A 22,353-nucleotide genomic window follows, 5' to 3' on the forward strand; every position below is an offset into this window, starting at 1 on the left:
GGCTGATCGTACGCTGGTAACCAGCAGCGGTGGGGATTGAACTGCAGGCATCAGGGCCTGGCGGGTTGAATGCTTGGCTTTTTGCAGGCTGAGCTTGGCTGGGCTGGGCTGAGCTGCCCTCCCCGCGTGCCCCGTGGGATAACGCAGCTCCTCACCTTTCCTTATCCCTTTGCCGGCCTGCGCAGACACAGATTAACTACACAGCTTCCCACCGGCCTCTCCGCCGCGGCGTGTGTCCATCACACCGCCGCTCCCGCTGGGCCGATCAATAGATGGCTGACAAGTGACTGCTTCATTAGGGCACCGGGTGGCAGGGGAACCTGGCTGCAGGAGCGTCTCCTTGGCGCTGGGAGGATGGAGGGGAACGTCCTGCCCTCTGGAGGGGGTGTGTGAGGAAATGAGCCCCTTCCCATCCACCTGCTGCCAGCAAGGTGGATCAAAGCAGGCGGCAAGCACCAGCTCTCTGCCTAAGAGGGAGGGAGGAGTAGCTGGACCTCACGTCTCCAGAGGATTGTTCTTAGCGCCAGGTCGGTGGCCATGGAGAGCAAAGCCCTTTTGTTATCCCTGTAGCAGCTTTCCCCTGTACTTCCCTCCCCCAGGGGCATCACCTCTAGGGGGCAGTGGGGAGTCCCCATGCTCCATTCAGCTTCTCAGCCAGGCCTACCACCCGGGGAGCGGGTTTTGAGGAGCCAGCCCCTTGGAACTGGGCTGAAACCTGCCCGACTTGCGGCACGCCCCCTGCCAAAGGGCAGATGCCGGTGATGTCTGATTCCAATTGGGCAACTGGAGGGGAAGAGCCCTGTCCCCTTGCTGCGCCCATGATGGCTGTGGCATCATACTTTCTATTTAAGCAAGAGATACCGCACACTACAAACTGGAGGCCAGTGTTAAGTGCATTCTCACTTGTTCATCCTGAAGTTGGACACTGGTTCTGAACAAGACCAGCAAATGCTCACTCTCTTTCTGCAAGAAACTCAGCTGACTGGCTAGATGCCTGCGGTGCAACAGCGAAAGACTCAACAATTGAAAGCGTGAAGAACTCTCTCACCACACAAAAAATGTGCATCCATGGCTGACGAATGCACCGATGCAAAAGGGCGTCAAGTATTAAGTCATTGTGTTCGTTACCTTGATGTCAGGGGTAGGCCAGCAGATGCATTTCTAGATGTTCAAGTTATAGAAGACACATGGGCTGCATCTGTGACAACCCGCATCTTAGAAGAGTTAAATGCTTGTCAGTTGGACCCCCAAACAGATGGCTGCTTCTGCATTTGATGGAGCTGCAAACTTAGAAGACATGGTGGTGCACAAGCTTCGCTCAGAGAAAAGTGTAACTCTAGTCTCTCCTATACACGCTGCAGAGGCCATCTACTCCAATTAGCACTAGTACGAGCTGCAGACTCTTCAAAAGACATTAAAAAAGCTATAAATTTAATGTCTTCATTATATTCTTTTTTCAGCAAGAGTCCAAAAAGACTGAATATCTTGGAAAATATAGAAGATACACTGGGACGGAAGTTCAAATTAGTCCAACCTGGGGAAACCTTCTGGCTTTCTCATGAGCGATCCTTGGCTGTTGTCTTAAAATTACTCCAGCCATTATTAGTGGCTTTGGAAAGTATCTACCAAGGTGGGATGGATCTAAGTAGTGAGGCTGGTGGATTACTTTTGCTACTACGTTCAGAGAAGACTATCGCCATTCTCTCTCTTGCAAGTCTATTCTTGAAACCACTTGGGTCATTAAACAATGCCATCCAGGCATCTGCTACAACAGAAGTAGATCTTTGTCCAGCAATAGAAGCTACATTTGGATCAATCAGAGAGCTATCCATTGAAAACGTACTGGAAGAAGCAAAGACTTCAGTCCAGAAGTTGGCTAATGAAGGCATTTATACTGAATCCTTAAGTGAAGAGGACAAGAAGTCTTTGTTAAGACACCTGAAAAAGTACACAGACTTGATTCTTAAAAATCGACAACAGCGACTTCTAGATTCTACTCACCCTCTATGTAGCTTTTACAGATCCCTGTCCTATAAAACACCGACAGCTGAGTGGAGTGAGGCATGACCAGCCATGGGGCTGCCATGTGCTCAGGACAGAATAGAGGATTTGAACACACAGTGGAATATCATACGACGAATGAATGAAGTTTTGACTTCAACTTTTTTATCATCACTGGTGGCTCGACCCGATCTTTGTGCTCTGTTTCCTGGGCTGAAAGAAGTAGGAATTCCTCTCTCGTTACTCCCAGTCACAACAGCGACAGTCAAGCGTTCTTTTGCCTCATTGAATAGAATTTTGTGTTCTGAAAGACGTCGCCTTCTGCCTGATCGTGTGAATGAACTCATGAGCATAGCAACTGAAGGAATGCAAGTACCGGTCACACGAGAAGCCACCAAAGATGAACGCATTGCATTCAAGAAGTTCATTAACGGAGTTGTGCAAAATTATAATAAGAAACCAAGAAGGATGAAGACGTCTTGCTTCACAGAAGGCTTGAGTAGCCAACTTTAATTTTTGTGATGATTTTAAAACATGAGTTAAATCTAATTAAATGGTCATGAAACATTTTTCAGTTTTTGCTATGGTGCCATAGAGCCACCTTCACCCTCACGGTCTCACCCCTCATCGGCCCTAACACCCCCCACCCTGTAAATTTGAACACCCCCCCCCATTTCAATTCCTGGGGAAAACATTGGCCCCCATCCCGGCACTAGTCAGCCCTTCTCCCAGGAGACGCTCCTCCTCCCGCACTGCCTTTCCCTTGCTGCTGAATCTCACCCTAGTGACTTGCCCAGCACCATGGCTTGCGAGCAGCTTCCCCCTGAGGGGTTTGAAATCTGCCTTGCCCGCAATCAGGCACGGCCTGACCCGACTGGGCCTGCCCCAGAATATCCCCTGTCTCCCCTCCAGCTCACCCACCACACCGGCTCTGCTCTGCACTCACACTGGGGAAACTGACCATTGATGTCGGTGGAATGAGCCCGAGGGGCGAGTCAGGAAGAAGAGGAAAATCAAGCCCACTCCGCTTATCCCCCATGGATTTTAATGGCTGCTTCAGTCAAAGCCCAGGGGCCTGCCGCTCCTTTTGCATTTACACTGGTTTAAATTCAGATTAACTCCACCAGTAGCAGCATGAAATCAGGATGAGGCCGCCTGCTCTTGTCTCGGATGATGAATTATTCATGTTCCACCAGCGCCAGCCCCGGCCAGCTCCCCAGCGCACGAGGCACTGGACACACACAGAGCCTGCAACCTAACCAGAGAACAGGGACCCGGGGCAGGAAGGTACCGGATAGCTGAAGTGACTCACCCAAGGTCATCCAGCAGGGCAGTGGCAGAGCCTAATCTAGGACACCCAGGGTCGTGCTCATCCCACTGGGCCACGCTGCCCGCCAGCTTCCTGTCTGTAAATCCTCTCTCTCGCCTAAGGAGCAGAGACGATACAGCCCACCCCCAACGGTGCTGGGCGCCACCACCAGTGACGAGCATGTCGTGCAACCCCATTAACGGTGGGGCCCATGCATGTACGAAACCCCCCCCACCCCCTTACGCAACAGGGCCTTCCTCCACACGGCGCCACGTTGCCCCAGGGAGGGGAGCTGGGGTGTGCACCCTGACGAGGACTCGTGCGGTTGGCAGGTAGATTTCCTTCTGCAGATGAGACGGCTGCCAATTCCGGGCTTGTCATGCTTTTCCTTTGTTGCTGTTGTTGTTAACTTTAACTGTAACATTGTTTTATCCTCTTGATCTTGACAGGAAGTAGGAAGCCCAGGGATGTCTCCAGGGAATCAACACTGCATGCGCTAAGCTTTAATTAGGCATGTGAAATTTCCTCCGACAACAGTGATGTTAAGCGAACCCAACACTGGAAATGATTAGAACAAAAATTAAATTGCTGGCTCTCTGCAAAAAAAAACTGGAGCAAAAATGCCTAGAGCAGTCGGGCAATTGAAACTTACCAAGATCCCAGACAGGGTCTTGGGTGACACACACGACTCTCTGGGTGAGATTTCCTGGCCGGTGCTATGCAGCAGCTCAGACAAGATGATCATAACGGGCCCTTTCGGCTTTAAAATCCAAGGGCCAGATCCTCAGCTGGTGTCAATCGGCATCGCTTCAGCGAAGCCAATGGGGTTACGCTGATTTACAGCAGCTCAGAATCTGGCCTTATTACTCCATCATGGAAGAAGGGGAGATTAGAGCCTCCAATCCTCCACCCAGCCAAGAGGGGAGCCTGGATCCTCATCTCCAGCCTGCCCCAGAGAGTGGATCTGCACCCCAGGGACCTCACAGAGGCCAGAAATAGCTCTTAGAGGGTCAAACCCAAAACAGGTGAGATTTGAAAACGATGGAGAGCCGATGAGGCAGGGAGATACACAGAGGCGGTACCAGGCAGCAACAGCTGCAGAGGAGAAGGTCCTTGCACCAGCAGCACTGAGACTGTGCAAAAGGAGAGAGAAGAATCTAGGGCTGGATGAGCAGAGGGAGTCCATCCATCCATCCCATGGTATCTGAGGGCCTGAGTCTGCTTCTAACTTACACTGGACTTATACTACTCTAGTCGGACTGCTTTCAGTGGGGCTACTCCAGATTTACACCAATATAAGCGAGCAAAGAATCAGGCCCTGAGTGCCTGGACTGGAGCAAGCCCAAGGAAGGCTTAGAAATGGATCCTGATGTGAACGGGGAGCCAATGGCGTTGTCTGAGGTTGGGGTGATTTTGCTGCCCTTCGTTGTAGGTGTGAGCAGGTGGGCAGCGGCATTCAGAACACGCGGCTCTGTGGAGGCGGGAAGGGAAAATCTTCTGTGTGTGGCCACCGTCCTGTATGTATCTGGGTTGTCATTTGCACACATGCACCCACACACACCCCGTGTGCCCAAATGCACACACATGCACCTGCACAGACACACGCAACAGACACGTACGGACATGCACACACACCACATGTGCACACACACCACACACACACATGCACAGGGCTCCATTCCAGGCTCAAGGGGAGACCTCCATTGACTTTGATGGAATTTCTCCTCGTTTGCCCCAGTGGGAGTGAGAACAGAATCAGGGCCAATGTCAATGCTAGAAACACGCAGAAACATGGTAACACACACATGGAGACACATACGAGGCAGATGGACAGTCCCGCTCTGGTCCCCTTGCGTTGCTCAGACAGCTCAATGGGAGTGGAAACCACCTGTATCACCCCAGCTGGGAATCTCCCTGCACATGAGAGTGCCCCCTGCTGGCCGAGAACTGGCAGAGCTCATGGCCACAGCCACAGCAAAAGGGGCAGGAAGCCATAGGAAGCTGATCTCTTGGGGCCCATAACCAGTTGGCTTAGGTTAGAGCAGCCCCGGGGCTGGTCTATCTCATGCTGCGGCCAGAGACAGGGCAGCGGTGTGCAGCGAATGAGGGACCCGTAACCAACTCTTTTATGCCCCCTTCCTTGCCCGCTGGGCCCAGCTGATCTCAGCTGCCCCAGAGAACTGGCCCTTTTCCATCTCAGGCTGGGTCCCCCGGCAGCTTTTCCCCGGTGATGCTGCCATGCTGGGATTCCTTCCCCAGACCCCCCCGTCTGTTCATTTTTCCGAACAGCCCCCATCGCGCTGCAGCCCCAGGGAGCACCGTGGTCATGCTCTAACAACCAGTCTGGCACGGGGACTTCAAACAGCGTAGCTGAGACCTGCAGCACGCGCCGGCCTCTCCCCCCCTGCTCCTCCTCACGGCACCGAGATACGGGGACCATGACCTATATTACCCAGATCTGGCTGTACTGACAGAAATGTACTGCTGTGGGATTATGTGCAATATTCATAACCCGTGGCCGGGGAAGAGGCTTCAGTCAGCAGGAAAAAGTGCTGTCACCAGGCAGGTCAGCAGGGCAGCAGAGTCCCACACGCCGCTGGTTTTAAGGGGCAAGGAGACATCTCCAAGCCAGCGAACGGAAGGGCAGCTTGCCCAGCCAGGCCTGCGCCCCTGGCAGGTTTGGTATGGCGGGAATCTCCTGGAGTTTTATACGGACAGTGCCGCGAACGAAGACGGAGGCTTTCCATCTCTCAGAGCCCTTTGCCAGCGCAATTAACCACAACAACCCTCATCCTGTATTGTCACCCCCAGGGGGAAACTGAGGCACAAAGGGGCAGTGATCTGCCCAAGCAAGCCAGCTCTCTAATCATGTTGCAGTATACTTTAAGCCCTAGAAAACACTCCCTTCCAGAGCTGGGATTAGAACCCAGGGTCCTGGCTCCCAGAGCTTTGCTATAACCATTAAATGACTCTCCCCTCCCGGAGCTGCAACTAGAGCCCAGGAGTCCTGGTCCCCAGCCTTGCACGAGGCCACACTCGTTACCATATGCTCCAGGCACTGGTTTCACAGCCTGCAGTCCCAATGAACCGGGGACACGAAAGCAGGCTGGCTCTTCCCTGAATGGGTCCCACTGCCGTATCTCACTCCCACAGCAGGCTAACTGCTGTGGCAAGGGAAAGCAATGGCCTTGGTGCCTAGTGGGTAGAGCACCTGCACAACACCCAGGGCATCTGCATTCAAACCACCTGCTCCCCAACCAGCAGAACAACCAGAAGCAGCTCAGGATTCGCTCCTGTGAATGGTGGAAAACCTGGAGGTGGAACCCACTTGGTTTGGGATTTTTTAAATCTAGATTGGATAAAGCCCTTAGAAAGGGACCGAAGGGATCGATCCTGCCCTAGCAGGCAGCTGGGCAGAGAGGTCTAATCTCTCTGAGCCTGTAACATCAGCCCAGGGCCTCGGGACAATCCCTATGCACACAGCTGGAACACTAAATACAACTCCTCCCAGTCGATAGGACTTCTGAATAGCAAACAAGGGGCCTGGGTCTGATCTCTGGGCTGGGGGAGCCTTTCATTTCCAAAGCAGAGATCAGGTTCAATCTCCCTGGAAAGTAACTAGGGAATCTGCGGTCTGAAGAATGAAATCACCCCTGGGAAGGCAGGAGAGTGTGAATTTTAGTGGTGACTTTAACAATAATAATAATTTAAAAGAACCCTGGTGCGAATGACGGAGGAACAGCATCGTCCTTAAAAGAGCCATCCGGGGAGCAGGAGCGGCTCATTTATACCGAGGTGTCGCTGGAAAAAGCTGACCTTTCTGATTTGAGCCAGAGGGAGGGGGGAGCTGTTATGAAAACCATTTCTTGTCCCCTGCTGTGAGCTAAAGCAGCACTGTGTTGTGATGATGGTGTGACGAAGTGGGACTGTTCTTAATGTTTCCTCCGAATATTGTGGGGGTGCCTCAGTTTCCCCTATGCAGTTCTTAAGTATCTAGGTGGTGGGGTAAGGGTGTATGATCACTGCAGAGCCCTAGAGGGCAGGTGTGTGCAGGGCTCTGGACACAGAGAATGGCCGACACCCTGTTTCCTGGCAACTGATGGCCTGGGCCCTTCCCCCCTGCAAGGTGGGAGCTAAAGGGTTGGAGAACAAAGGAAGCAGGTGACCTCCTGGCCCGGGAAAGGAACAAAGCCCAGAGGAGGAGGGGCTGGAGGGAGTTTCAGTTTGGGGCTGGCTAGGACATGGAGTGAAGTGCAGACGTGGTTGTCTGGCTCACTGCCCTCCAAAATGGACCCAGCTGAGGGGTCCTGTTCTCTGCACCTGCAAGCTCTGTTTTAGACCATGTTCCTGTCGTCTAATAAACCTCTGTTTTACTGGCTGGCTGAGAGTCCCGTCTGACTGCGAAGTTGGGGTGCAGGACCCTCTGGCTTCCCCAGGAGCCCCGCCTGAGCGGTCTCGCTGTGGGAAGCACACGGACGGGCAGAGGATGTTGAATGCTCCGAGGTCAGACCCAGGAAGGTGGAAGCCGTGTGAGCTGTTTGCCCTGCGGACAGGCTGCTCACCGGAAGGCGACTGCCCCAGAGTCCTGACTGGCTTCATGGGGAGCAGTTCCAGAGCATCGCCCGGGCACTCCGTGACAACTGGTGGCAGCGGTGGGATGTACTGCACCCCGTGGATGGCGCTTCCTGCAGTAAGTGACTGGGGAGCAGTAAAACAAAGGGGGATTGAGGGGGACTAGGCGTGCTGAAGATTCAGAGAGAGACGGTTTCAGGGGGCGGTTAACCCCTAGGATTGTGTGACCAGAGAAAAGGACTTTTGCAGTAACAGGGTCCCCCGGGGGACTGCAGCGAGCGGTCCCAGGGGCGGAGGAGTCTGCAGCTCGACCCTGGCAAAGAGGTGGTGACCTCGAGAAGGGCTGGCACACGAGGGGTTCTCCCTGGAAACCGTGGGGAGCTGAGAGCACACAGGCCTGTGAGTCCACAACAACTTGGGAAGAGCGGAGTGATGGCCTGTCACCGTCTCCTGAAGAAGGACATTGTAACCCTGTGCAAAAAGAGAGGGTTGCGCATTGGAAAGTTCACCAAAGCACAGTTAATCGTGCAGCTGGAGGAGGATGACCGCTCTAAGGGACAGATTCCTGACCCCAAATGGGGCTATAGCAGGATCTGGGAGCAGCTGGAGTGGGAGCCAGGCATCACCAAGACTCCTGTCCCCGACCAGACGAGGGTCTTCACGATCGGGTTCCCCATCCGGGGATCGGAGATGGACGGGATTGGAGCTGAGTCCGAGAGAGCTAGAGGACCGTGAGAGACAGCGAGAGCCCGAGAAAGAGCTGCAGAAGCAGCAGCAGCATGAGCTGGCGGTGGGGGAGCGGAGAGGCCTAGGGAACCTCCCCGGGGTGAGTGGGGATAGACCCCGGGGGGCCAGTTCCGCAGGGAACCTTGAGACTAAATTGCTGCCCCTGGTTAAGGGGGGGGGGGATGTGGATGCCACCTCACTGCCTTTGAGCAGGCTGGCGATTTGAACCAGGGGGACCCTGCGGAAAAGCCCCGGTGTCTAGCTCCCTTGCTGGGTCCCAAGGCCACAGACTCCGTCAGCCAGATGGGTGGGGAGGTGGACAGGCTCCCACTCCTGACCCCAACCTATATGTCTGTGTGGAGTTTCCTGGGGCCAGGCCCCTCGGACCCCCAGTGGGAGCGGAAGGTGATGGTCAATGGGGAGACATTCCTGGGGTGGCGAGATCCTGGGACAGAGAGAACTGTTCTCAGGCCCTGGGTGGTGCAGCCTCAGAGGTTGAGGGGCTGTGTGAGCTGGGTGAGGGTCCCAGGGATGAAGCCCCTCACCCTGTCTATGGCCCAGATCCCTGTGCAGACCCAGGAGGGGTGGGGCTGGCTGGTCGTTGGGGTGCTCCAGGACACCAGCTGCGAGACCCTGTTGGGGGGTGACTGTGTCTCTTTGGGACAGGATCCAGGCCCTGCTCCTGTAACGGCCGAGGGTTTGAATTTGAATCCAGGGAACCAATCGGTGGAGAGGGAAAAGGTCAGTGAAAATGCAGATGACCTGGCTGGCAGCAGGGAGGAGCCGCTAGGCTCAGGCTACCTGCCTGCCTGTAAGCAGACCCCTGGGGCTGGGTGGGACAGAGAGATGCTCCCTGCGCCCTTGCACTCTGGAGAGGGGGCTCAGGCTGGCTCTGTTGCAGTGAGGAAAGCAGCGAGCTCGCTGCCTACCCCCACTGGCACAGGAAGGGCAGCACTGAACACAGTGGGAGCTGAGACCCCAGCTGAGTGGGGGGAGACACAGGCAGGGCAGGGGATCTGTTGGGAGTGGCAAGGTGCTTGGTAAGGAAAGTTTGGATGAGCCTAGGCAGCCTTGTGAGCTGATGGCTGTGTCTAGTCAACAGTGTGGGAAGGCGAGGAGGGTGGAAGATGAGTGTCCCTGGACCTTACCTGTTAAGCTGGGTGGAGAATTGGGACAGTGAAGGAAACATGCCTGTGTCTGTCAGGGGTGTTGACTTGCCTATGGAGGGAGCTACCCCAGTCTCCAAGCAGTTGTCTGTGACCAGCCTTGTGTGCTGGGACAAGGGGAATGAGATCCCAAGCTGTGTGTCCGGTAAAGGAGAAAGTGTGTCCGGCTCTTCTTGGTCTGTGGAGCAGACAGAAGGGGCCTTGCAGCCTGTGATGGTTGAGCGTCATGCAGTTGACTCAGAGTTGGTTCTGGATTCAGCTAAAGCCCAGGAAGGGAAGGGTCCTAAGTTTGTGTCTGCTCAGGAGAATGGCCCTGTAACTAGGTCGCATCCAGTTAGTGTCTATGTAAAATCCCAGAGACCAGACAATTCTGGTGCTTGTATTTTGCCTGTTGCTCGTGTGTGGTTGGGAAAGGGTGTCGCAACTCTATCTAATCAGGGTGAGATCCTAGCCAGGGCACAAGGAGAGCGTGAAGGTGATGTGATTGTGTTACCTATGGAGGGTGTGGAAACCTGTAGCAAGAAGGAAAAGATTCCTGAACTTGTGTGTGGCAAAGGGAAGGAGAAGGCTTCTGACCTTTTATCTAGGAAGTCTGTCAGTTTGCCTGAAAGGGGATTGTGTAGGTATCCGCCGGATGGGCCAGAGGTAATTCTGGATGTAAGGGAGACCCAGAAAGAGTCTGTTGTTGCTCAGGAACGTGTTCCTCTAGAGCAAGCCCTAGGTAAAGAGGGTAAGAGCAGAATTTCTGGGAGGGGTGAATTGTTGCATAGAAAAGCCCTAGGGAAAGGAATCCTCATGGAGTCTTTGCAAGCAGTTTACTGCCACTGAAGGGTGTGAAAGTGATTTAATCAAGAAAGTTTCAGTTCCTAACAGCCAGAAATTTTCTGTTGTGAATGGATCCACTGACTGTCCTGTTGAAAGACCCAGTGGGGATAGCTTTGAGAAGGTCTCAGATGGAGTGAAAGCTGTTAAGAAACTTAAACAGTCCTATAACCAAGTGGCTGTGTTTGGCCAGCTTGTTGGGGAGAAGACCCAATCCAAGTTTGACCCCCTGGGGTTTTGGGGTGGCCAAAGGGCACGGGCCGCAGAAACCTTCCCACATGCGGCCTGCGAGTGCTATCGACCACCCCCGACCTAAGGGAGGGCGTGAAACTGGAAGGGCCTGGTGTAACTCCTACCAAGGAATGGCAGAGACGCTGGGGCATCCATGGGAACATTGGTGGCTTCGAACTTCCCCAGGTCACCGGCTAAAGTGACCCCGCTCAGTTCGACCTCGAAGGGGGAGAGATGTGACGAAGTGGGACTGTTCTTAATGTTTCCTCCGAATATTGTGGGGGTGCCTCAGTTTCCCCTATGCAGTTCTTAAGTATCTAGGTGGTGGGGTAAGGGTGTATGATCACTGCAGAGCCCTAGAGGGCAGGTGTGTGCAGGGCTCTGGACACAGAGAATGGCCGACACCCTGTTTCCTGGCAACTGATGGCCTGGGCCCTTCCCCCCTGCAAGGTGGGAGCTAAAGGGTTGGAGAACAAAGGAATCAGGTGACCTCCTGGCCCGGGAAAGGAACAAAGCCCAGAGGAGGAGGGGCTGGAGGGAGTTTCAGTTTGGGGCTGGCTAGGACATGGAGTGAAGTGCAGACGTGGTTGTCTGGCTCACTGCCCTCCAAAATGGACCCAGCTGAGGGGTCCTGTTCTCTGCACCTGCAAGCTCTGTTTTAGACCATGTTCCTGTCGTCTAATAAACCTCTGTTTTACTGGCTGGCTGAGAGTCCCGTCTGACTGCGAAGTTGGGGTGCAGGACCCTCTGGCTTCCCCAGGAGCCCCGCCTGAGCGGTCTCGCTGTGGGAAGCACACGGACGGGCAGAGGATGTTGAATGCTCCGAGGTCAGACCCAGGAAGGTGGAAGCCGTGTGAGCTGTTTGCCGTGCGGACAGGCTGCTCACCGGAAGGCGACTGCCCCAGAGTCCTGACTGGCTTCATGGGGAGCAGTTCCAGAGCATCGCCCGGGCACTCCGTGACAGATGGACTCCCTCTGCTTGGAGAAAGGAGCCCCACCAACCCACACACACACACACACACACACACACACTGGCCCAAGGAGACTGAGAGCCAGAGCTGGAGCCGGATCGGATGCCAAGGAGGGTGTGACCCCAATCCCAGGGATTCCTGGGCTTTGGATCCAAACTTTGCTCCGGCTGCATGCAAGCGGGTCTCCTGTCCTCCTCCTGCTGCTGGGGGAGAGACACTCCCCGAATGGATTGAGAGTCCGGGGCTGAGCACACATGCCCACTGCAAGGATGAGATCCAGTCTGTTGCCAGTCTCCAGCAGGCATTTATAGGGCACTGCTTGCTGGCACTGCAGGGCACCACCGGGATAGTAGCTGCCTGCCAGTAAGAGGGCACCGCTGCCAGGAAGCTGACAGCCAGCGTGCTGTTCCAGGGAAACCCAGCCTGAGATGACTGGAGTTTACTGGGGCATGGGGCGTGAGCAGTGCCCACTCAGCAGGGTGACTTCAGCAATGCTGGGGCAGTGCGCTCCCCAGGCCACAAAGAGCCACGCAGCTCGGCATGAACAGTCTGGGAGCCCTGGAAAGAATTTCAGCTAGGAGACGGATCTGGTCCGAAGCGCCAGAGTGGAGGACAGCTTGAGCCGGCCCATTGCAGAGCCTGTACTGGTCCCAGCGTGAAACTGGGGGCAAGAGGCCTGGCCGAGCAAGAGGGCAGGGAGCCCCTGGCATCGAGCAGGGGTTCTGGGAGTCAGTGCTTGCCCAGCGGAAGCAGCGGGTCTCCAGGACTCAGCCCTCCGCAATAGCAGGGGGTGGGGAATGGCACAGAGAGGGCCTGCATGACTCATTCCCCTCCACCGAGCATTGGGGGTCACACACGACTCACTTAGCTCCACCGGGCGCTAGGGAAGAGGGGTGATTCCCCAGGAGGTGCCATGACTCACTTCCACCAGCTCCATTCCCACAGGGGCAGCGCATCCATGCTTTCCGGGGAGGGAGCCATTCCTCTGCTGGGATGCCCTGGGAAAGGAGCAGCGGGTTCATCTAAGCCTGGCTCCTTGCCACAGAGCTGGAGCCTGCTTGTCCCTCCCCACCCTGCACCCTGGAGTCCCATCCAAGTAATGAGCCGGCCCAAGAAATATGCAGAGAACACAACACCCCTACTCGGTCCGGGCACACATCTGTGCCCTATGCTGCTAGCTGACAGCAATCACACCCACAGGCAAACACCCACGCGTTTACACCTGCACTTTCACATGGCCTCACACACACACACACGCATACACATGCAGAGGCATACATATTCCCACTCCCACACACCGTATGTCTGCATGCAAACACACACACACCCCACATACACACATACACACGCAAACACACACGCATACTGTGGACAGCCTCTTCTCCAACACCCTTGGCCTGCACAGGGCTCCCCCTGATAGTGTGTGGCTTGCTATTGTCCGCAGTGCTGGATCAGCATCTTTCATCCCAGGCCAATGCACCCAGCCTGGTCGATATTTAACTGGCCAGTCGGAGGTGGAACGCTCCCCTTGTATTTACACCTCTGTCTCCTCCTAATAGCTGGGCCGCGGGGCCCTGTGGGAGAACCACTGTGTTTTGCACACAAATGTGCGATCATCTTAAACAAACATTACCATCTGATTAAATTTGCAATTACATATCTCATCGCCGGGGCTTTCTCTTGTCATCCCCGGCCACAGATAGCGACGTGAGTGTGATAACAAGCCCCATTAGCATAAAGTACCATCTCTGAACCCGGCTAAGGATACGGAGAATCACAGAGCCAGCTTTCTCCACTAATTAACAATCCACTTGATTAAGAATTGCTAGTCAAGACATTACCAGCTAGGGAGCAGGGATGCCTTCGCTCAGAGCCAGGCCTACAGGCAACGGCCACATGCCAATGTGCAGTGAGTTTAGCCCCGGTCAGGGTTTCCCATCATCAGCTGCTGCTCTCATGTAAGGAGCCTCAGCCAGCACCCCCGCCCTCTCCTGTAAGGTCTGAGACTCTTTTCTGCAGCCACATTAGGACAGCAGCAGCCATGAGCTAAGAATCAGAAAGTCACATCCTCACGTTCTATCTAAATTGCATCAAAATAATGAAATATCCGGCTGTTAAGAAGACTCCTGCCCTAATAGCACCTGCCATCACCAGCAAAAGAAACAGATCTTTAAAGAAAACTTTGGCTGACTGCATTCTGTCTGGCAAGAAACCACGTATCAACAGCAGTGATTGTGAAATCTATGGTTTCAGAGTAACAGCCGTGTTAGTCTGTATTCGCAAAAAGAAAAGGAGGACTTGTGGCACCTTAGAGACTAACCAATTTATTTGAGCATAAGCTTTTGTGAGCTACAGCTCACTTCATCGGATGCATCCAGTGAAGTGAGCTGTAGCTCACGAAAGCTTATGCTCAAATAAATTGGTTAGTCTCTAAGGTGCCACAAGTCCTCCTTTTCTTTTTGTGAAATCTATATTTTTATTGTTGTGCCTTTATGGTCCCCCCTTCCCTGTTGTTTATCTGTAGGGTCTCGCTCTGATTCTTTAATTGGTTCTGTCTGTTGCATTACTAATTTTGCAAGATTTAAATCAACTAAGGTGGTGGCATACGATTGGTTAAAGAATTTTTTGTAATGGGCTAGGATTGGTTTGGTAGGACTCTAGTTTAAAATGATTGGTTAAGGTAGAGCTAAGGCGGTTGCAAGTTAAGCAATATAAACTGGGGTCCAAACGGAAGTTCTTTGGAACCTAACTCCAGGACGCAGCCCAAGATCAGAGCTGCCAGACCTCAACGCCCTGCCAGCCATATTGTGCAGAAGCTGGAGCCCCAGATGACCTGATCCTGACTGGCCACCAGGAAAAATGTGTCTGCCTTATTGGGAGTGATGAGCATTGTATGCTTAGTGTTTGTATTCTGGTTTGGTAACTGTTAATAAATAGAGGCTAAGGATGTTACTGTGTAAGGCTCTTTCACCGGTAAAAGGCCCCGCAAACCCGCAGAAGATTTCGCCCTGAGCCCTAGGAACGGGGTAAGAGTAGGTGCCTTTCACCCGGAGCCCTAGGAACTGAGTGCCTGAATTAACCGGATTACACCTTGATCCTGTTGAAGGGTAAAGGTGGGGTGCCCTAGACTGTGCGGGTAACACCACCCCCACCCACCTGGGGCTGGACGATGTGATGACACAAGAATCAATGGCACATCCTGCCATGTGGGAGAGATCACAATGTGTCAGCTGTTCCCCCTGATCCTGACGAGAGCTGGAAGGGTGCAGGGGGGAGCGGGGGGCATGGGTGATGTTGCAACAAAAGACAGGCCCGGAAATTGCAAGCTTTTAGCTGAAATTTTCCAGGCTCGGGCTGTTCAGAGACAAAAGAGCCAGCCCAAGGTTTGGGGCTAGCAAAGCCAACAGAGGAGGCCCAGTCAGACTCAAACACAGGGCATCCTCGGAGCATCTCCAGGTCTAGCCTGATCATTCCAGCCAGGGAGGGAGGCATGCCGGAGTGCCAAGAGGCGGGAAGATGCATCCAAGGCTCTGGGGGCTTCGAAGAAGGTTCAGAGACTCACCCCCGTCCTTATGGAGAATGTCGCTTTCCATGCCGCCTGCAGCGGCCCCAGTCCTTGGGCCTAGCCCTTTGCCAGTCTCTGGTGGGCTCTAATGCGGGCAGGGATCTTCCTGGGCTGGCACAACAGGTGTGAGCCCCGGTGATGCTTACAGATGACTGATAGGGAAGCAGCTCCAGGGGCTGCTGCTGCTGTCATCCTCTAGGCCGGCTCCGCTCCAAGATGCAGACCCACTGACTTCAGTGCAGCTGCATCTGCTTAACTGAGAGAAGAAACCACCTGGGAGCGCTGCCGGGAAACCACACGGGGCGCAGGATCCAGTTCTGTTTCCCAGGCCCAGTGGTGATGTCACAGCCCATCAGCCACTCCTTCTGCCGGCAGCGATGACATCACAGCCCATCAGCCACTCCTTCTGCCGGCAGTGATGACATCACAGCCCATCAGCCACTCCCTCTGCATCCAGTGCTGATGTCACAGCCAGCGCATCGGCGAGTTTCGCTGCTCAGAGCACAGGGTGTCCCTCTCCCTGCTCGCAGTGATGATGTCACAGCGCATAAGCCACTCTCACTGGTCAGCCTGATGATGTCATCAGCACCCTACGCATGCCAGTGAGGTCACAACACAGCGGTCACTGCCTCCATCCCAAGAGATGTTGCCGCAGGCAACCAGCCATGCTTCCTGCTCACAGTGATGATCTCACAGAGCACCAGTGTCTCTGATGACCTCACTCGTGACGCTAGAGGCCCACGATGATGATGTCACAGCACTCGGCCCCATTTCATCCTGTTGCCAAATCCAGCGTTTCTCTCGCGAGGCTCCGTAACCATTGTCATTAATTGGTTAATTTTCTCTGGCCCCCTCTCTGTGCTGTCCCTTGCCCCACCCCCAGCCCCGGATGGGGGAGAGTAACCCAGCCCTGAAACGGACGCTGAAGCATGCCGTGGTCCCTGCAGATTAGAACCAAGGCCATCAATTTGCTGCACATGACAGGCCTGGTTTATCAAAGCTCGGAGAAGAATTAGAGCTCACTTCTTAATTACATCTTGTCTTTGTTTGGCAGCAGCGCCCTCGCCTCAAGGTCACAACCTCCGCGGTGCAGAGATCTCTCTGATCCGGCTCCAGCTGGGGTGCTGTTCTGGGGGGGTGGCCACTGCCCCATAAACTGCACGTGTCTCCTTCCAGGTGCAGCCACCCTGTGCCCTTGGCATTGGCACCCCAACAGCGAGGGCATGCCGAACTGGCGGCATCCCCGCCCTAGATATGCATATGGAAATCCCGTCCCCTGTGGAAACCCCACTAAACCCCATTAGACTGTTCGGCTCATCTCTGCTGGCTCCTTCCCCCAGCCCCTGAAATGAGGAATGCCAGGAGCCAGGAGATGAAGCAACCAGCTCCTCAGGTATTTAGGAGCCTAACTCCAGTTGCAACCAATGGGAGTTTGGTGCCTGTCTGGGCCAAATGGACTGGCAGGCCGCTAGCTTTTCGCCCAGGACCTAGTGACTGAACGGCATCCGCAGAACCCAGGGGGACGTTTTCAGCTGGAATTTCTGATCGGGAAGGTGGGGCATGGTCCCCTGGGGGTGGAATTTGCCACTCTCAGCCCAGAGAAGCCAAGTGCAGTGTGGGGAGAGAGAGAAGGACACGAGCTAATTGTCTTCTGCGTTATGGCAGTGAGACAGCAGCTGGGGCTCACTCTCTGGGCTGTCTCTGCGGATCCGACAGCCCCAGGGCGGATGGGAAGGGTCACAGCTCAGAGGAGGTCGGCTTCACCTCTCGCCTTGTGCTAGGTGCTGGTTCCAAGGAGGAGAAGCGGGGCCCAGTGCACCTCCCAGCGGCTTGGTGCTGGTGGCATGGCGGATGGAACGTCAGGCCGGCACTGCTCGGCAGGGCTGGAACCGAGCTAACTGCAGAAAATGTCCGTGTGGGGTCTGGGGAGACACACCCACACACACTCACACATGCTCACAAACACACACCACAGACCCAAACGCACTCACACCCACACACGTACACACTCACTCACAAACACACACCACAGACCCAAACGCATTCACACACACACCCATACACACGCACTCACTCACATGCTCACAAACACACACCACAGACCCAACCACACTCACACACACACCCATACACACGCACTCATGCACACACACCACAGACCCAAATGCACTCACACCCACACACACTCACTCACAAACACACCCCACAGATCCAAACGCACTCACACACACACCCATACACACGCACTCATGCACACACACCACAGACCCAAATGCACTCACACCCACACACACTCACTCACAAACACACCCCACAGATCCAAACGCACTCCCCCCGTACACACGCACACGCTCACGAACACACACCACAGACCCAAACGCACTCACACACACCACACGCACACACTCACACACGCTCACAAACACCTGTCCCATGGCCTCTGAGCTGGGCTATTTACTCTGTGGGGAGCAGGTGCCAGCTACTTCCCTGAGCGCCACCACCCCCCTGGGCCAGCGACGCTCATCAGGAGATGCAGGGGGATGCCACCTGTCTTGGGAGTCCGTGATTTGTGCTAGGAAAGTGCAGGGCTCTGGGCGTGGCAGACACCCTCCTCCCCAGCAGCTCCTGAGAGTTCAGCACGTCGACACTGGGATGCAGCCCTGCCATGCTGAAGAGTAAACCCTCCCACTGCACAGCCAGCAAGGAGCATGTCCCTGCAGCAGTGCCCCCGTGGACAGAAAGAGCTGTGGGCATCTAGTGTTGTGAGCTTCCTCAGAGCAGTGCCCCCCGTGAGCATGGGCTGTCTAGTGTTGGGGACGTCTTCACGTGGCACCTGTTCGTTCCAGCTAGGATCCCAGCAGCGTGACCTTCCTCACCTCAGCAGGCGGCCAGGGCTGTGAGCTTCAGCACGGCAGTGCCCTGTGTTAGGCCCAGCTAGGATTCCACCTCGGTGCCCCTTGCAGGTATGACGGGGCTTCTTGGTGTTGCAAACTTCCTCGTGGCAGTGCCACGCCCCACCCCGTTTGTTCCACACTCCCCTGCGTCGGCTGTCGGAGAACGCCAGCCCCATGGCCTGGCTGCTGGCGGGGATCCCACGGCAAGGCTGGATTGTGGAAGGAGGTTTGTGGTGGGGGGAAGGGGGGTATTAGCCCAGAGCTCAGCGAGCTGACAGTGGCAGGTATCCATCATGTGACTGGGCTAAGAAAACAGCTCCCCGTTTCCAGGGACACCAGCGCAAACACTGAATGAGATACAGATGGTGGAGGCGGAGATGGAGAGACAGAAAGACTGACACATGCAGGAGGAGCATTTGCCCTTTACTTCTAGGAACTCCTGGGCCAGATCCACCCCGGGTATAGCCGCGGGGGCCTGCATCCTACCAGCACCAATCTATTGATGGCAGTAGGGTCACTCTGGACTGACACCAGTCTGAGAGAGAGGGGAATGACCCAGTGCCTTGCCCCTGTATCGCTCCCCCACCTCCCACTGAGCGCATCTGGAGTTCCTTGTTCAACAGAGGCCAGGTGGGGCAGGATGCACCAGGCCACGCAAGGTGCCAGTCACCAGGGCTGCTGCCCCCCCAGCACCCACTCATGGGCAAACAACCCCACACTTGCCCCACTGTGTCCCCTGCACGGATCGTGGGACCCTGAGGAGGTGAGAAGCAGGGCAGGGTCTTGCCTGATCTTTCATGGGGCTTTAACGTGGATGCGTATGGAGAGGGCTCCTCTCCTCACACCCTGCCGGGAGGGTGGCCTTGTTCCACGGGCAGAGCAGAGTGTCTCAACTGCACGCTCGCCCCGCTGCCCAAGGGCCTCTTGCTCAGCAGGCGAGGGACGGGGACGGAGCAAGCAGCCAGCAGCTGCTACAAGACGGAGGAAAAACCCCGGCAGCGCCCCGAGCAGGGCCCGGCATCCCTCAGCGAGTGAAACTGCCCACGGCTGCGGCTCCTGTGCAAAGAGAGAAAAATCAGAATAAAAGGAGAGAGAAATCAATCAATCCTCACCTGGGGAGAAGGGATTTTCCAGCCCGCTGGCCATACAGATAGGAGGTAATTTAGTGGTGCTGAGGCTGACCCCCTGCTCTCTTCCCAGGGGCCAAAGAACTAGACCAGCAGCACCAGTAGGGACCCAAGCGAGACAGAAAGGAGGGACTGGGAGCCAGGACTCCTGGGTTCTATTCCCATCTCCTCACCGACGGCCTGGCCTCTGTGCCCCGGTTTCCCCACCTGTACGAAGGGGGCGCTGTTTCCCCTCAGCCCACCAGCGAGTGATGAATCAGCTGCGCCGTTTGCAAAGCGCTGGTGTGCGGGCCCGTGATGCAGCGTCCCGAATGCTCCCTTCTGGGGCTGCCCAGCCCCCGGGCTGAGTCCAGCAGCTGCGGTGAAGACCACGGCTCTCTACACCACCGTGTGCTGTCTCCTCCCTCCAGAGAGAGGCGCTGCAGCGTGGGGCTCGTGGGCCCAGGAGGCCAAACACACCAGACTGGAGGGCCGGCGAGGTTGCCCGTCGGCGGTAGAGGCCGAAGGGTCTGCTACTGCTGTGCCCCCCCCCCCCCCCGGGAGAGGCGTGGATTTTGGAGCCAAGGGCGAGGGGGGTCTAGTCCCAGTTTGCCACCTGCCCGCTGCCTCCAGACATGGCTTTGTTACAGATTAGTACCCGTGGGCACTGGAACAGCGAAAGAGCACAGCAGTGCTCTCCCTGCAGAGGTCAGGGCTCTGTAGTGAGAGCTAATAACTCCCTCTCTCCTCTCCGCCCTTCCCCAGCGGCTCTCGGCTCCTGCACACACCCAGAGAAACACACACAATTATCTCATTGCAGCAGGAGGTCACCGCCGGGATCAGACCCCAGGCTGCGGGTTTCCTATTCAAGAGCTCAACTCGCAGAGCTCCCACAGCCGCGGGGTGCCCGCAGGCTGGGGCCGGACTGCTAGTGTTTAACCTAGATTCCCTTTTGTCCTTCCCCTGTTCAGCCGGAGCGTGCCCCGGGCCCCCCCTTTCACAGCTGAGGACCTGTGCTGGGCACGCAGGCAAGAGCATTGCAGGGGGGAGTCCTCTGCCTTGCTCTGCCACTGGGGGGGTCTGAACAAATCCACCGAGGCTAGAAGAAGCAAAGAGCAGAAGCCAAGGCAGCAAAGCGAGGGATGGGCAGGGAATCACTGCAGGACGGAGCAGCCAGCGTGGCATCCTGCTTCCCATCAGCCGCCGGATTTTGGAACTGAGACGACGGATGCTCCAGTGCTTAATGTCGTCTAGTGGTTAGAACAGGGCGGGTGGTCTGGACTCCTGGGTTCTATTCCCAGCTCTGGGTGGAGAGTGGGGTCTAGTGGTTAGAGCAGGTGGGCTAGGAGCCAGGACTCCTGGGTTCTATTCCCAGCTCTGGGAGAGGGGAGTGTTGTCTAACGGTTAGAGCATGGGGGCTGGGAGCCAGGACTTGAGTTCTAGACCCACCTCAGGGAGGGGAGTGTCCTCTAGTGGTTAGAGCTGAGTATTGTGAGTCAGGACTCCTGGGCCCTAGGCCTGACTGTGTCTGACCTGCTCTTATCAACAAGTCTGCACGCTGCGGAGGTGTAGTGAGGCTGCTGGTCTGTCCGCACACCCAGTGAGATGTCGCTCTGCCCAAGTTACCTACGGCAGCCACCCCAGGCGGGGCTGGCAAAGGGCCCACAGGGCGGGGAGGGATGCAGCATGGCAGCAGAGGGAACACTGCAGCAGCGCTCAGGTTATTCACGCTGTCCAAAGCAAAGTGGGCCGGGTTGGGAGAGGCGCAGCGCCCCAGCCATGGCTCTGGGATTTAAAGGCTGGTTCTTTTGCTAAGAATGGGCCCAGGGAAGCAGGTCACATTGCAAGGTTGTCCTCAGCCAGAGTTTCCTTCCTCGTTCTGCCTCTAATCGGAGCCGTGTCCACCCTGAGCGACCTGCCTCACTGTACGAGATGATGCACAGCCGCCCAGCCCACCCCCAGGGAAGGAAGCACTCGGGATGGGGGCAGGGCAGCGGTTCATGCATGCTGCCCCTAGGTTTCTGCTGGATTATGCCTGCCCGGCTGGCTGGCCCAGAGGAGAATGGCTTTTCCCACCAGGTGCGTGGAGGCAGCGTGGCACCTTTGAATAGCCCGTGGGACTAGAAATCCAGACTCCTGGGCTCTATTCCAGGCTCTGCAGCGGAACTGAATAGCTCACGGGACCAAGAGTCAGGACTCCTGGGTCCAGCCCTTCGCTCTGCTGCTGCACTTGGGCCTGTTGTGTGCACTCTGTGCTTCATTTCCCTAGCTGCAAACGGCTTCCTCCATGAATCACAGGGGTGGGGCTTCGGCGGTCAAGAGTCTTCATTAATATTTGTAATTAAAGTGCTTTAAGATGCTTGGATGGAAAGGGGTACAGAATAACGACACTTGGCATGGCTAGAAGGCATTTTTCACCTATAGGTCTCAAAGCACTTTACATGGGAAATCAAGTATCATTATCCCCAATAATACAGATCCAGACTAACACGGCTACCCCTCTGATATTATTATCCCCAATGTTACAGATGGGGAAACTGAGGCACAGGGAAGGGAAGTGATTTGGCCAAGCTCACCCAGCAGGCCAGTGGTAGAACCGGAACAGAAGCCAGGTCTGCTGATCCCTAGCCACTGGGCCGTGCTGCCTTTTCTAGCACATTTATCATGAATCATCCATTACTCATTTCCTGTTTGGACTCACCTGCTAACAGCTGACAGAGTTGTTATCTTTTGCGAAACCCCATCCGTGAATCATTCTTGGCCCATTGCTTGCTGCTGGGTGGTTCACTGCCAGGAAAACAGCTGTTCAAAATCCAAGCTCTGTGGGTCACATGAGATTATTTCTGCTCCCTGATTGGACGAGTGAGCTCTTTGAATCAGGTGTCTGTTGCAAATACTCCTGGGTACAAGTTCAAAATTCCCTCTCCTTAAAACTCACTGTGGCCAGGCCTGTTCCTGGTGGTTACTGATTGCCAGGGGTGGTGGCAGAG

The sequence above is a fragment of the Natator depressus genome, chromosome 25 (genome assembly GCF_965152275.1).
Source record: "Natator depressus isolate rNatDep1 chromosome 25, rNatDep2.hap1, whole genome shotgun sequence".
Lineage (NCBI taxonomy): Eukaryota > Metazoa > Chordata > Testudines > Cheloniidae > Natator > Natator depressus.